Raw genomic sequence first — 14,513 nt, forward strand, 5'->3', positions numbered from 1 at the left:
AGGGCATACTTTGTCAAAACAGTAGCATGATTGTTTCTATTTTGAGATTGTTTTATGAATTAAGTAGTTGTCACATTGAAGACTGTTAAGTGATTAGTAAAGAATTGAATTTGTGTCAAAGAAGTCAAAGTACGTTGAAAATCATATCCTCCCAGTTTTGATTCTTTGATCGACGCTTCGCAAGTGATCAACAATAAAAATAAATGATCATAATGCCCTTCCACGCAGCCTCACAAACCGCTACCACTGAAGTGACCGCTCCTTTACCCAATTCTCCTCTGCAACATCTACAAAAGCAACTCTTGTGGGTTCTGTGATGAGAAATGTGCCTAAAACTCAAATTGTCTTTTTCTGCCGAATCTGTTCTGGTGTTTTTGTCATCAATGCCGCCATTTCCGATTTGAGTTTGCAACAAGCAGGCAAACACTTGTACACCATTTTACTGAGCAGTTGCATCGGTTACCTTCCTTCCAATTCTTCCCTGAAATGCTTCTCGAACGGGAACACTGGGAGTGTTGTACCGAACGCCAGTCACCACCTCAACAACAACAACAACATTTGGGGCGGAGACATTCATCTTACTTCCAGTGAGCCCTCGGACAGCTACATAACTCTGGAATTATGAAGAACAAAAACCAATTCTACTTGACGCTACACAGTGACAGTTCCATGGAGCTGTTTCCCAACAATACTTTATTTTGTTTTACAGTCAAAGTACCTCAGGCCATCCGATTGGATCAAAAAGCTATTGGGAAGTGTTAAATGTCATTCCAGATTAAACCATTTTTGAGTTCGAAATCTTTATTCAGCAAATTCAAGAAAAAAATGGTAGAAACAAACTGCAGATGCAAGTAAGAGCAATGATGATTCGCGTCACGCCTATAACTTGAGGATTCGTCCAGACTATTATTGAAGTGGTAAACATTTGGTGGACGCAATTAATATAAAATTCAAGGCAGCGTTTGGCAAAACCTCGGACAATGTCAGAAAACGTGTCACGACAGAGTACCATCAAGTGGCTTGTCGCCTGCGGATGATATTTCCGGATGAAAAAAAAAGATATGTGTTACATTTTCTCTTCAATTGTTTGGCATTTTGATTGAGGACATGGCGATGAGGAAGAAAGTAAAGGAAAAAGGCGTATTAGCAATCGTTTACGACACCCGTAATTTGGAAAAGTGGTTTCGTTCCCCGATAGAACTGAACCAATGACTCAATTAAATGTTTGTTATTGCGATGTGGTGGGGTATAATGTGGTGGGACACACCTTCTTACCGTTACTGTATGTCAAACTTTCAAAGTGGATTTTGCCACGAACGCTGACTATGAAGGTGGAAACACGTTTCGCAAGGCAAAGAATGTCTCCAAAAAGTCATCATCGACAAACAAAACCTTAGAAAAGCTTTCTTGAGAGCAGGCGAAATAGTCTTGTTGCAAACAGGCAGCTACATCTTGGGCCGACGAGAAACGCCTATAAATGCCCTGAACGGTTTCTAGTCAGGCATTCCTGCTTCCTCAGTGTCACAGCAAGGGCAAGGCAGAAAGAGACGAAGACGAAAACACCCCTTCAGAAGAGTTCAAGCGAAGAATTACATGACACATGTCCCTGTACGAAGCCACGAGACAGCTAGCGACCAACACAAGTCACGGTATTACGTACGAATATTACGCAGGAGGCTACACTTTGTAGTCTTTTGGTTTTACACAGGACCAATGCAGCGACAAGGGACATTTCCACCATATAAAATCCGGTCAGATTCGTGTGGAAGTTCATTTTGCAGAGCTTTCCCTATTCGGTGAACGTCATTTTGTATGCCGAATTTGATAATAACATATAAATTGGCAATTTGAGAGAGGTCATTCGAGACTATTTGAAGCAATGGACGACTGTAAACCGTCTTTGAATGGTAGAGAATCGATGGAAATGGAATGAGAGGATACGGTGCAAGCATAGCCCCAAAACAAAGACGCAAATGACATAGTGATGAAGTCCAGATGGCCAGAACAAGAATAACTTTTTGTCTCCTGTTTCGCGAAATACCTGGCAGAAAAAATACACTTTTGATCAAAACTGATTACTATGGATACCAACACTACCATCCCAGTCAAATTCAACACAGTAAATGTATCATGCTGGGTCAAGAAGAAAAAATGGTCGAGTATATGTACGAAGGGTGGAGTCTCATCTCGGAAGAAGCCGTCTTGCATCAGCGGTATAACAACTTGTGCGAACATTCCTCTCCTCCAATAATGACTATAGAGATTCATCACATCGAATCTCTTTTAGCTCAGATTGCGGAGACGAAACAAGGAAAAGGTTACTTGTCAGACATTTTCAAGCAATAAGTTAGGATTAAATTGATAACTTTCCATTACCTGTGAAGAAAAACAATAAGAAAAAACAACAGAACAACACAAAAATGGATACATTGGAACTTTATTAACTTTTGAAATACAGTTCGTACACTGCCTCTAGGAATCCTGTCGTGTGTGCAAAAGATGGATTGCCTCATCGCAAACCACTATACCATTAAGATTATGTCATCAACACGGACGACAGTCATCTCCCAGGAACGCACTGGGTAACTCCCTGCTTTCCTAAAGAAGGTTAGGTGGAGTCTTTTGATTCGCATGGATAGCCACCTTCGGAAGACGACATAATCGACTTTATGATAAGAAATACCCAGACAACACGATTCAATAATGTGAAATTACAATGCAAATATTCCATGCTGTGTGGACAATATTCTGTGTATTTCATCAACGCAGTCTTGGATATTCTTTGGAACATTTATTGACTTATTTTGATCGTCATCTTCAAGAAAAGATGACAAAGTAGATCGATGCTTTTGTGACCATTATGGTTATTGTTTGTCTTTAGCTAGGAAACTTAATGTACATCAATGGACCAATGAACTCCATACCTGGAAGTCTAGCGTCACTTCACAACGTTGTCACCCTTGTCCAAAATAGCTTGTTATTTGAAAAAAAAAATGCTTGTTTGATTGTTTGAAATAAGTATAATTGTTGGTTGCTAGTTATTTGAATAATAAGGTTGAATTTTGATGAAGAAAAAAATGAGTATATCGTTTATTTTCCATTTTTATCATTATATATGCTCTTTGACTTCTCTCTATCTCTCACCCTCAAATCAAATTATCCTAGTGTTCCAAATCTAAACAATGTATAGCTTTTTCATATCAATTCCGCGCTTGAACCATTTAAGGCGAGTCCGTCTCCAGCATCCCAGAATTATACAGCATGATAATCACAAAAAATCGCCTACAAATTCAAATTCAATGGGATACATGCCCCAAAGGACGTACACCCTACTCGATTCAAATAACAGTGAGTCTCAAAACCAAAGCATCACAATCCAATATCAAGCATCATCAACGGATCATTAACCGAATCAATAAAGGAAAAACCTTACTTGCAAGCAGTATGGGGAAATATGCCTTGGCTATTTGTGGATTTGGAGCAGAATGCCCCAACGGCGTTGATGATGATTTCCGGCATGTTTTCAAAATATGGCCGAAGTATGACGATCGAAGGAAAATAATAGCCAATACGTTAAAGAAATTTGGCTCGTCATATACTTACACCGAACTTCTTTACCAAAATAATCTGATACCCAATCAAACAAATGATACCATGTTTATTATCCTTAAGGAAATTGAAAAACATCAATATAATACAACCCAAACCCAAGCCAATCCATTATACTCAAAACGGACTGACATCATACATCCAATATATAATTAAATTTAGTCAATTGTTTCCCCAATCACCAACAGCCAGTTTCATGCGTTGAAACAGATAGGGAAGTGGGTCCGGAGGTAGTATACGGTTTACAGCCCGAGTAGGCGCTAGTACCACCAGTGCGCAGGCCCATGCCGCACCTGCACACATCACCCACTACGCCACGCTTGGTTGTTACACAAACAATGTTTATAGACAGATTTTGAAGCATGACTTAATCATTACTCATCCGTGAAACATCTGATTATTGCATTATCGTACATCCTTCTTAGGGCGGCTGTGTGGGAAATTAGGGGCGGGGTTAGCATACGCTTTACAGCCCGAGTAGGGGTAAGTACCGCCAGTGAAAGGGCTGATGTTGCACCTGCACCTATCACCCACTTCGGCGCCCTGAGCCGTTCAAATGTATAATCAATAAAGCAATGCAATAGGTGATCGGTAATTAGGTAACCATCATATTCATAATAAAATCTATCTGCTCAATCGTTACTCAAGGCATGATGATATGTCTTAAAATGCACGAATTAAGACTGGCCAATAATACTAAATACTATAACGTGGCTCAAATCTCAGCCATCAGGGCCCGCTGCAAAATGAGAAAACAAATTTATTCATAAACTGTTTAGAAAGAAAAGTCATAAGCCAAAATTAGACATGTAAGGTTGCTAAAAACAAAAAGCCATCAAGACTAGCTAAACAATGTGGCACCAATTACATAATTAGGAAATATGTCCTTAAAACATTAAACTATAAGATAACTAAATCTCAGTCATCAGTCACAAATACTAATTGCTAGAATAGAAAATCCAAACTATGTTTCGATAAAATAACTTCTTCATTAAATATTCTAGTATATTCATCATGACATCTATAACTATATCTTATTATTCAAATATCACAAATGATTTCCGAATTATAAATACGGCAAACGACGCCATTTTCTATTCGGAAATTGGGGCACAAAAATCAATCCCGGACGTAGGGCGTGCGACATCCAGTCCATTGAGTCCAACCCACGTTTCCCACTTCCAGACAAGCATCATATGAGTGTATGTGAATCATTCCCATATCGTATGAGTCCCGTGAGACATCAATGTCTCTAAATCGGACTAATCAAATATCACTTCCTAACTGCATTACTACTTTGGGGCAAGTGACATCATTATTTGCCCCTCAAAGAAATAAATTATTCCCAAACGGGAAATGAACTAGTCTTACATGACCGTAAGGGCGAACACGACTTTAATTGAAAGGACCGACCGACCACCCTAACCATCAATTGTTGACTTATCATTATATGAAGACGTGCCCAAGATTAGCCAAGATGAACGAAGCTTACGTGAATATGCATCGTGTCAGGCAAAGCCTGATAGCGAAGCCTGAACGTATAAGAAAGATCAGAATGTTAAAAGCGAATGAAGACCTGATATAAGAGCTCTTCAGAGAGGAAATCACGAAAAAATGAAGCATGGACCCAGACGTACATATTTCAGAAGCAGGGGGAGCAGATAGAACAGCACCACCATCATCAGCAGGAATCATACATAGGTTTTGTTGGCTTTCTTGTAGTTAAAAAAGAGATAGCCATCTCTTTTCGAAGATGTAGGCCCCATCCTGTGGGAAAGCCTGTCACAAGACGCGGACTCAATCTTAGACAATACAAAATTGCTATAACACACGTTGTATTAAAAACAATCTGTTTTAAGGCTACCCCAATACCCTAGAAAATAGATAATAAATCAGTTGCCACTGGTATGTTGGTAAGTTAGAAATTTAAAGTGTGTCTATAAACACTTCGTTTCATTAACTTTGCTCGATGTGTGCCAATAAGCACTTCGTTGCGGCAGCTTGTCAAATAGTCTGTGAGTTTTTGTTAGTAGTTAGCGTTTATAAGTAATAAAGTGAATGAGTGTTTATTTTAAGTCCGCGCGTTCCACGTTTTAAGGGTGACGACATGGGTCTTGTCTGAAGAGAAACGCTTCTGAGTCTGGCTACCCATCGTTGATTCATCAACTAAAGAAGATGAACAGGATAATCGAATTACTTGAACTCCAAATGCACGTGGAGTGTGCCAGGTGCATATTGGATGAACTGGCTATGGAGGCCGTAGCCGAAGAAGCCATCGTAGAGAAGGAAGAGAGAAATAAGAAAGAACAGGAGGAAACTAAGAGAGGAATCCTGACTCTCCTCATAATGAGAGATGTGTGTGAGCTGAAGCCTGATGAGAGGACGCTTCCGCAGAGGCAAACGCCACAGCCACTACCATCACCGCAGCCTCTACCAGTACCACATCCAGTACCAGTACAGCTGTGTGCGCATGCTATAAGAAGGCCACAACATCGTCGAAAGTGAAGACTGGGAGAGTGAAGCTAATCAACCCCCCTTTGCGCTCCCAACCAAAACGGTGAGTTAGGATAACGATGTCACAATTAACCAGCTGCATCTGGGGTTCAAGAAAACAGCTCTTATCAGGGCTACACAAATCTCTAGAAAAGAGACTATTCAAGTTGCCGAGTTGAGTGAGTGTGGAGTAGTGTGATTATAAACACTGGCTCATTTACTGATATGATTGTGTCTGTGTGTTTTTGAACTCGCGTACGTTTGTGTGAATAGTAGTGTGTGTGCTTGCATAAGTGCGCATACGATTGAGTGAATAGTAGATGTTTGGGGTTTGTAAGCGTTCGCTCACATTTGTGCGGAAAGCAGACATTGTGTTTTATGACGGCATAATTTGGCTTTTGTTTTTTCTCCTTCTCGGGTGTAGATAGTATACTTTTTTTCTTATACCCTTTTGTGGATAGCATATATTGAGGTTATTGATAGTATATTTTGTGTTTAATTTTCCCCTTCCCGTCGGATCGCATATTGTGGTTTGTGTTTGTTCCTCACCTTTGTGTTGATAGTATATTAGTGGTTTGTGGATAATATGGCAAATTTTTTATTTTCTCCTTCCTGTGTAGATGGTACATATAGTGGTTATTGATAGCATATTTTGGGTTTGTTTTGTATCCTTCCAGTGTGTATATTATATAACATGTGAAGTGAGTGTAATGGATGTTTTCCGTCACATCCGTGCTTAAAACGTATAAAGTCAAAGCGTTCGTCATTCGCGCCATTCAACATTGAATAAACGAAGAAGAAATGAAAATAGATGTATTCACCAAATTGAAGGACTGTTGGTACAGGATCTTGGACGCAGCCTATGTGATAGAAAGGCTTGAGAAGGAATGGAAGTATCCAGCCAGTCCAGACTTTGTGACTAGCATGAACGTGGCCGTGATATTTTACACGGTATGATATAATCGGAAGTAGAACAGTTACGAGGTTTCAATAAACCTCTATATGCAAGAGTGGGCATTGTGAAGGAGGCACAAGATGGTGTCATGATAGTCAGGTGCATAATACAAGACACGTTATATTGGACAGAGTGGTAATGTGTGAAGAGGGGTGTGGACCAACTACAGAAAGGATAATAATTAATGGGAAAAGTGATGGTAGAAAAGGTAAAGACGATAAAAGACAGCTGAGCTAAAGGGAACACCGGACAAAGAAACGGAAAGAAAAAAGAGGAGTTTGAAAAGCTGAATGAAAATTGGATTAAGATACATGAACATTTTAGAATGATGGGACATCCTGACCGAATTCCAGATACGGAAAAGAAGATAGTGGTAGAATTAGAGAAAATAGAAGAACAACAATCCAAATGCCCTTTTGAAGATCACTCATATTCCTCGAAAAGATTTGCTTTTTTGCTTATTTACTTTATTTGGTTGTATTGCTGTTTATGTTTGTATGTTGTTTGTTGTATGTGTTAGCTCTGTTACCTCGGCCATACATTCTATGTTTTTTCCCGCTCTGTGGTCCCGATATAGGTCATATCTTTGCAACATTGTTACAAAATCTTCAGTCTTGTGACGTCACCTTACCTATAATGTTTTTCACATTTTCGCTATACACCATGATGCTATACAGTCCCAAGGGGGGGCCTGTAGGGATAATTCACATTGACGCTTTTAATCTTGGCGCTATATTGAGCCAGGGGCGTTTGAAAGATTTTTTCCCATTGACGCTGTATCGTCAAACTATACTACTGGCATCGTCATAAAGATAAGTATGCCAAGGGGTTCGTAGTGATTTGGCTAACACTTGTAATTTAGATTTATTTCTTTGTATTTATACAATACAACAATATGGGCATTGCAACCTTTTGTGCGATGTGGTTTACTTCTTTAAATAATATGTGTGTAGTGATAATGATAATGGCATAACGGATAGGTCCGTTTCGAGTAAACAAAATTTTATTTGTTATTCGACCTCTCCTAACATGACGATGGTGACAACAATGTGTTCCTCGTGTCATATATGATCCAGATGTATTATCGACGAGTACTTTCTACAAGCTAAATGGATCCTCACTGACGGTTTCGAATTAATATGTAAGCTGAATGCAAATGTTTGTAATTCCACTTGATATGTTAGGGTGGACGACCAAATAGGTATAATTTGTGTGCGATCAAACGTTTGACCGATTAGGGTTTACTTGATCTTCTCGGTCCAGCAATTCACATGTTACAGGGATGGCTAGTATACAGGGTCTATCAACACTGACGATCTAGCTAATCATTTTTAGGAAAGAGGAGGAAGAGGCAGGGTAAAATGCAATCATAATTATGTTGCTGAGAACTATGATATTACTATTAACGACATAGTAAATTTTATAAATTTGATTTTTAATGTTTGTTGTTTTAAACATTTTAACAAAAGCATATTAACATTTCAAAGAAATAGGTTATATTTTGTTTTAATCAGTCACACAATTATATATTTTTTCCATGTTTCGAATCAGTCACTTATATTCTTTCAGTCGTAGGTCTGTTGTATACACTACAAGTCAAGTGCAATTATGTGATAGTTTTGTCAAACAATTCGTCTTCGTATACTTGAAGATATTAATAGTTTAATAATTGTGGAATTATTTCGAGCTTGCGTTTCGTTCGTATCATGGTAATTCCTATGATAATGCGTTTCATTTGTATCATGGTAATTCCTATGAGAATGCGTTTCATTTGTATTATGATAATTACTATGAGAATGCGTTTCATTCGTATCATGATAATTCCTATGATAATGCGTTTCATTCGTATCATGGTAATTACTATGATATTGCGTTTCATTTGTATCATGGTAATTCCTATAATAATGCGTTTCATTTGTATCATGGTAATTCCTATGAGAATGCGTTACATTGGTATCGAGGTAATTTTAATGAGAATGCGTTTTATTTGTATCATGGTAATTCCTATAAGAATGCGTTTCATTTGTATCATGATAATTCCTACGAGAATGTGTTTGAGCAGCTACACAAGCAGATTCTGAATGTGCACGTCTACACCAAACTGTTTTTTAGTAGACATAATCATACTTTCTGAAGATGGTACTTACTAGAACAATGGGGAATAGGAAATATTTAGTCACTAACATACACATCACGTAATTAAGAGTTCTCGTCCTGACAACATACATTTTCCGCACATTTTCATTTTTGTTTCTTGGTAATCTTGTTTGCCTTTATCTTCTGAAATAATTCTCATTAGTATTTCTTCCATGAAGATTGCCTCGATATTTAGGTTTTTTCCAGCATAATGCTTCGTTGGTATGTTTTTTTCCTACACCCATCATCTATGAAACGATTAATCCCTTAGGACAACTGTGTCCATCGACACACAAATACATAACAGAAAACATAGACACACAAACCTACGAGTCTGCTCATCACAAAACAGAAGGTACGATAATCGTGACCAGCAAACACACAACCACTAAAGAGAATACAAGTGACGAGCTCTTGGACAAAATGTAACAACCACCAAATTGTAATAAAACAGACAATGACCACGATGCTTCCAAACTTCTAATACAGCCCTAGGAAATATAGAATTAAACTAAAACAATAACGACACCAAAACCAACAAAACGTTTGCGTAACATTACCAAAAGGAGAAAAATGTACCCCGAAACTCTAACCTAAACAAAACAACAGCACTTGTTAAAACACAAAAATATCCCAATAAATAAAAATAATCAATCTCATTGAAGACCCAACACAATAAAAAACAACAAACTAAGACTAAGGCACCCACAAAATAAAATCAGGAACGAACCGAAAAAAATAATAGAAAGTTCCATACAAAAAACACACAAGCTGCCCGATACAATTGTTCATGTTTTAAAGGATGTAGTCTCATTGGTCACAAAATTAACAGAAAAAAATATGTGGTGTAGGGACTCCTGAAAGTCCACCATGGCGAGTTGCCCTTTACATACACTAAGGACGGTTATATAAAAATAAAAAGTACCTCAAAAAATCAAATGCTTACATTCTTGGAAATGGAAAGGATAAAGGTAAAGGTCACAAAAAACAAAAAATTAAGACGCACCTACCCACAACTCTCTACAAGCCACACACGAATGGGTTATTTTCACAAATCCTACCAATGACTTAAATTACATTCTAGGCCACAAACTAAGTGGTTATTAACACAAATCCTACGAATGACTTAAGTTACATTATAGGCCACACACTAAGGGGTTATTTACACAAACCCTACGAATGACTTAAATTACATTCTAGGCCACACACTAAGGGGTTATTTACACAAACTCTATGAATGACTTAAATGACATTCTAAGCGACACACTAATGATTTATTTAAACAAATCCTAGGATTGACTTAAACGATATTCTAAGCAGCGGACAGGAAATCTAGAAAACCGCGAGCATAAAGATGGAGGATGGGAACGACAACACATTCATGGTAGTGTTTTTTATAGGTGGTGCTTCCCAAATTCATAATTACTGGTGAAGGTTTAGAACCAAGCAGATTGGACATGATTTAATAAAAAGCCAGAATTATTGCAACAATGTTTGGGGGCTAGGCAATTTTTACGAAACTGCTGGAAGCTTTTCCGATGCGATCATTGTTGATTGCATCGTCCCTAAAGGAAATCCTACGGCGCAACAAAGCATCAGTGTCACGGCAGACAAACCTAACAAAGCCAAAAAAGATGCTCTATCAATGGAAGACACGTTTACATCTTGATTTAAATATATTCAAGCTAGAATAAAAAACAGTAAAGATTCATGTTTTATAGTTCTGGACTAACTGTAAAGAAATTATAAATACCGAATAAGATAAGAGCAACACAACAACAATAATACTAATAATAATAATAATAATGACAATTAAAAAACGCAGAAAACGCACTTGACTGATATACCATCGAGTTTATGTTATAACACGAAATATACAAGTCATTGCTCCCGCCGCTCGCGGCGGGTGTAATAGAAATTACTGTTAGAATAGCATAATAGCAAACAGCAAGTTATATCCGAATTAAGATCATCCGAGAATAAAGAACTACTGGCAATAAACACCCAATCTATAAAGCACATAATTGTCACTATAAAACTGTACGAAACGGCCGACAGGATAAACTAAACACAGAAGACTTTACATACGATTCAATGAAAATTAGGAAAGTAGAACGACCAATTTCGGAGGGATATTGGTAGAGACGTGGGGGAAACAGGTGAAATGTAACAATTATAAACAGTGACCAAACATCCGTATATACCCTACAACAGGTCAACGCGCGGCTATAGATGCGTCACTATGCATGCCGAGAATGGCAGATATAACCAGCTTGCAAGTAGATGTTACGGACATGATAGGGAGAAATCAATTTTCCACGAGTGATAGTATACAAATTAAGGTAACACAAGTTTACACATCAGCATAATCCTTAAAGTAGATAAATGAGACTCTCACAAATGAATGATCTAACTCTATACAGAGCACATGAGACCTAACTTGACTACACATGTCAGGTGTACAAGTCAGCCAGCGCAGCGGTAGTCCGTCAACTGGTTCAATCTAAAGCGCTTTGTCGTCTTCTGAAGCACTTAAAAGTACTTATAGGGAGGAATATATTGTATGTCGCCAACGCATCAATACATGGTATAAACAGCCGAACACTACAAGTGCTTTGTTGTTGTAGGGTTTAACGCCATTTTTTAGCACAAGATAGGCTATACATGGCGGCCATAATTAATGTTGGAGGAAGAACCCGGGAAATCCCCGGAAAGAACCACCGACCCACGAGAAGCTACTGGCTTACCCACATTGCCGAATCCGAGACTCGAACCCACGCAGACAGAGGTGAGATGGCAGTGATCCGTAACGGAGAGCGCTTTAGACAACTCGGCCACTCGGGGCCCCCACTACAAGTGCAATAAACGTTACCAGAAAAAAAATATGAAAAATATACTACTTGCGTAACGATCGTGGCCATATTGAAGGTAGAAATAGATACGAGAGATATTGCCCCGAAAATAATTAAATACTTCCCATATAAGGCCTAAAAATGAAAAAGATCTAATCGGGGCAAGGATCATCAGTGTTACTTACATTGAAAGTAAATACGGTGCATATAACCCCGGAAACACATGATCAGATACGTTAAATAATTCCAAATAATCCCGAAGTGAGGTCGGTGTGTCATTAAATCGAAAAACAATATAAACAACGTAATATGCTGGTAAACGAAGTACATATCCTGAATACATGGATGCTAGAAGCATACGCATGGGGACGACGTATTAAGACCTACCAGAATATATAGAATATATTAGGGATATTGAAAAAAATTAAGAAAAGATAGGTCCAATAAGATGGAAGGTGGATCGCTATTACCGGAACTGTCGCTCCGTTCCCACCGACATAATATGTAATATTCTAACTCAGTGAGAAAATCCCACAATACAAATTAATAAATTAATCCCATCTTTTGGACAGGTACAGGATAGGCTCTGCCCCGAGTGGTTGGATGGATGGATATATCAGTCCCAACAGCGGACATGGTATGGTAATCCAAGCCAATGCCCGTCTTGACGATGTGGGATACTCCATTGCCACAATGAGACGCAAATTGTAAAGCTTAAAATAATTGATTTAATTTTTAATCTAAACTTTAACATGTGATACGGGCATGAAAAATATATATGATACCATTATATAAATAAAACACCCACATACCATTCTTTTCACTCAGTTTTTTTTTTTACCCATATCTGTCCAATCTGATCAAGGGTCAAATATTAAGGCTGTTAATTTCCAGATAATTATGCTTCAATTTGTCATACAGCAACACAAGACAAAAGTGAACGTCTGGTTTGACAATAAAAAAAAATAAAAAATATAGAGAACTTTTGAATATGGTTGCAGAGTTCTTTCTTTCTTGCTCATTCTGCAATTTTTCTTCAGATTAGGTATTAAAGCCCTTACTAATTTAAGAAGAAATTGAGTCAGTTAAAGTATAATAATAGCATTCATGGCATCTAAAAAATGTAAATCAGTAACGGTATGTTGAGAACGAGAGCCAGGTTAATCATGCAAGCAGTATAGTTGCGCGAAAGAGTGATAAATCTTCAGAATTCAGAAATTATGAATTATATGGACCACAAGCTTTGACATTTCCAATAACAAGATAAGAAAGAACTTAAAAAGCTGTTACCTGAATATGCACACTTATTTCAAGATGTTTCAACAACAAAAAACAAAAAAAATTTCACGTTGTTGAAATTGTAAAGTCCACACCTGTGAAACAAAACCCTTACAGGATCAACCCGCTTAAATAGGAACATTTGAAAAAAGAACTTCAGTATTTTCTGGAGGATGATAACCTAGAACCCAGTAAAATTGATTGCTGTACACCATGTATACTTGTTCCGAAACCAGGTAAAACTTTCCGTATGTGCACTGATTATATCAAGGTGAACAGTGTGACAAAAACAGATTCATTTCCATTAACAAGAATCGATGAATGCATTGATAAGATCGAAACTACGAAGTATGTTACCAAATGTGTCCTTCGGAAAGGATTTTGGCAAATTCCACTGACGGAAAGATCAAAGGAAATTTCGGCATTTGTGACTCCAGATGGACTCCAGATAATCTGTATCAATATAAAGTGATTCCGTTTGGGATGAAAGGTTCACCAAGTACATTTCAACGTCTAATGAATCTGATTAATTTTGTTCTAGATAGTTGTGATGTTTACAGTGATGATTTCATCAAAGACACATGAACATAACATTTAGCGACAGTTCGGAAATTCTTTGACAGACTACCTGATGCAACATTGACAATGAATTCATCCAAAACTGAGTTCGTCAGTGCTTTTGAAACATTTGTAGCACATATTGAGGGATATGGACAGGTTAAACATCTACATGCTAAATATAAGCATATATCTGAATTTTCTGTGTAAATTAGTAGAAAGCAACTGATGCGATTGTTACATATGACTGGATACTCTCAGAAATTCTGTTCCAGATTTGTTCATAAATGCTGAATACCTCACAAGTTTATTAAGCAAGAAAACCAATTTTTTCTACCTACTTTTAAAATCAGTGACAGTTTTGTTAAACAATTTTTTTAATTCTCTCTCAGAGTAAGAATCGTTATGTTGAGCCAAGGTATTAACTGAACTACGTGAAGATTTGCACATAACAAACTTCCATATCTTCAGTAAGGTTCAACTCTTGAATGAGAGTTTATCATTGTCGTAACTGAAACAAACGTACATTGGTTTATCGATATAATTTCAGGCACACTGCAGACTTTATTTTGAAAGACTCGTTACTGAAATCATCAACTGACTCTTAGGTGCGCTATTGAAAACATGTTTCA

This window comes from Sinohyriopsis cumingii, chromosome 2 (assembly GCF_028554795.1).
Source record: "Sinohyriopsis cumingii isolate HCF-2022 chromosome 2, ASM2855479v2, whole genome shotgun sequence".
NCBI lineage: Eukaryota > Metazoa > Mollusca > Bivalvia > Unionida > Unionidae > Sinohyriopsis > Sinohyriopsis cumingii.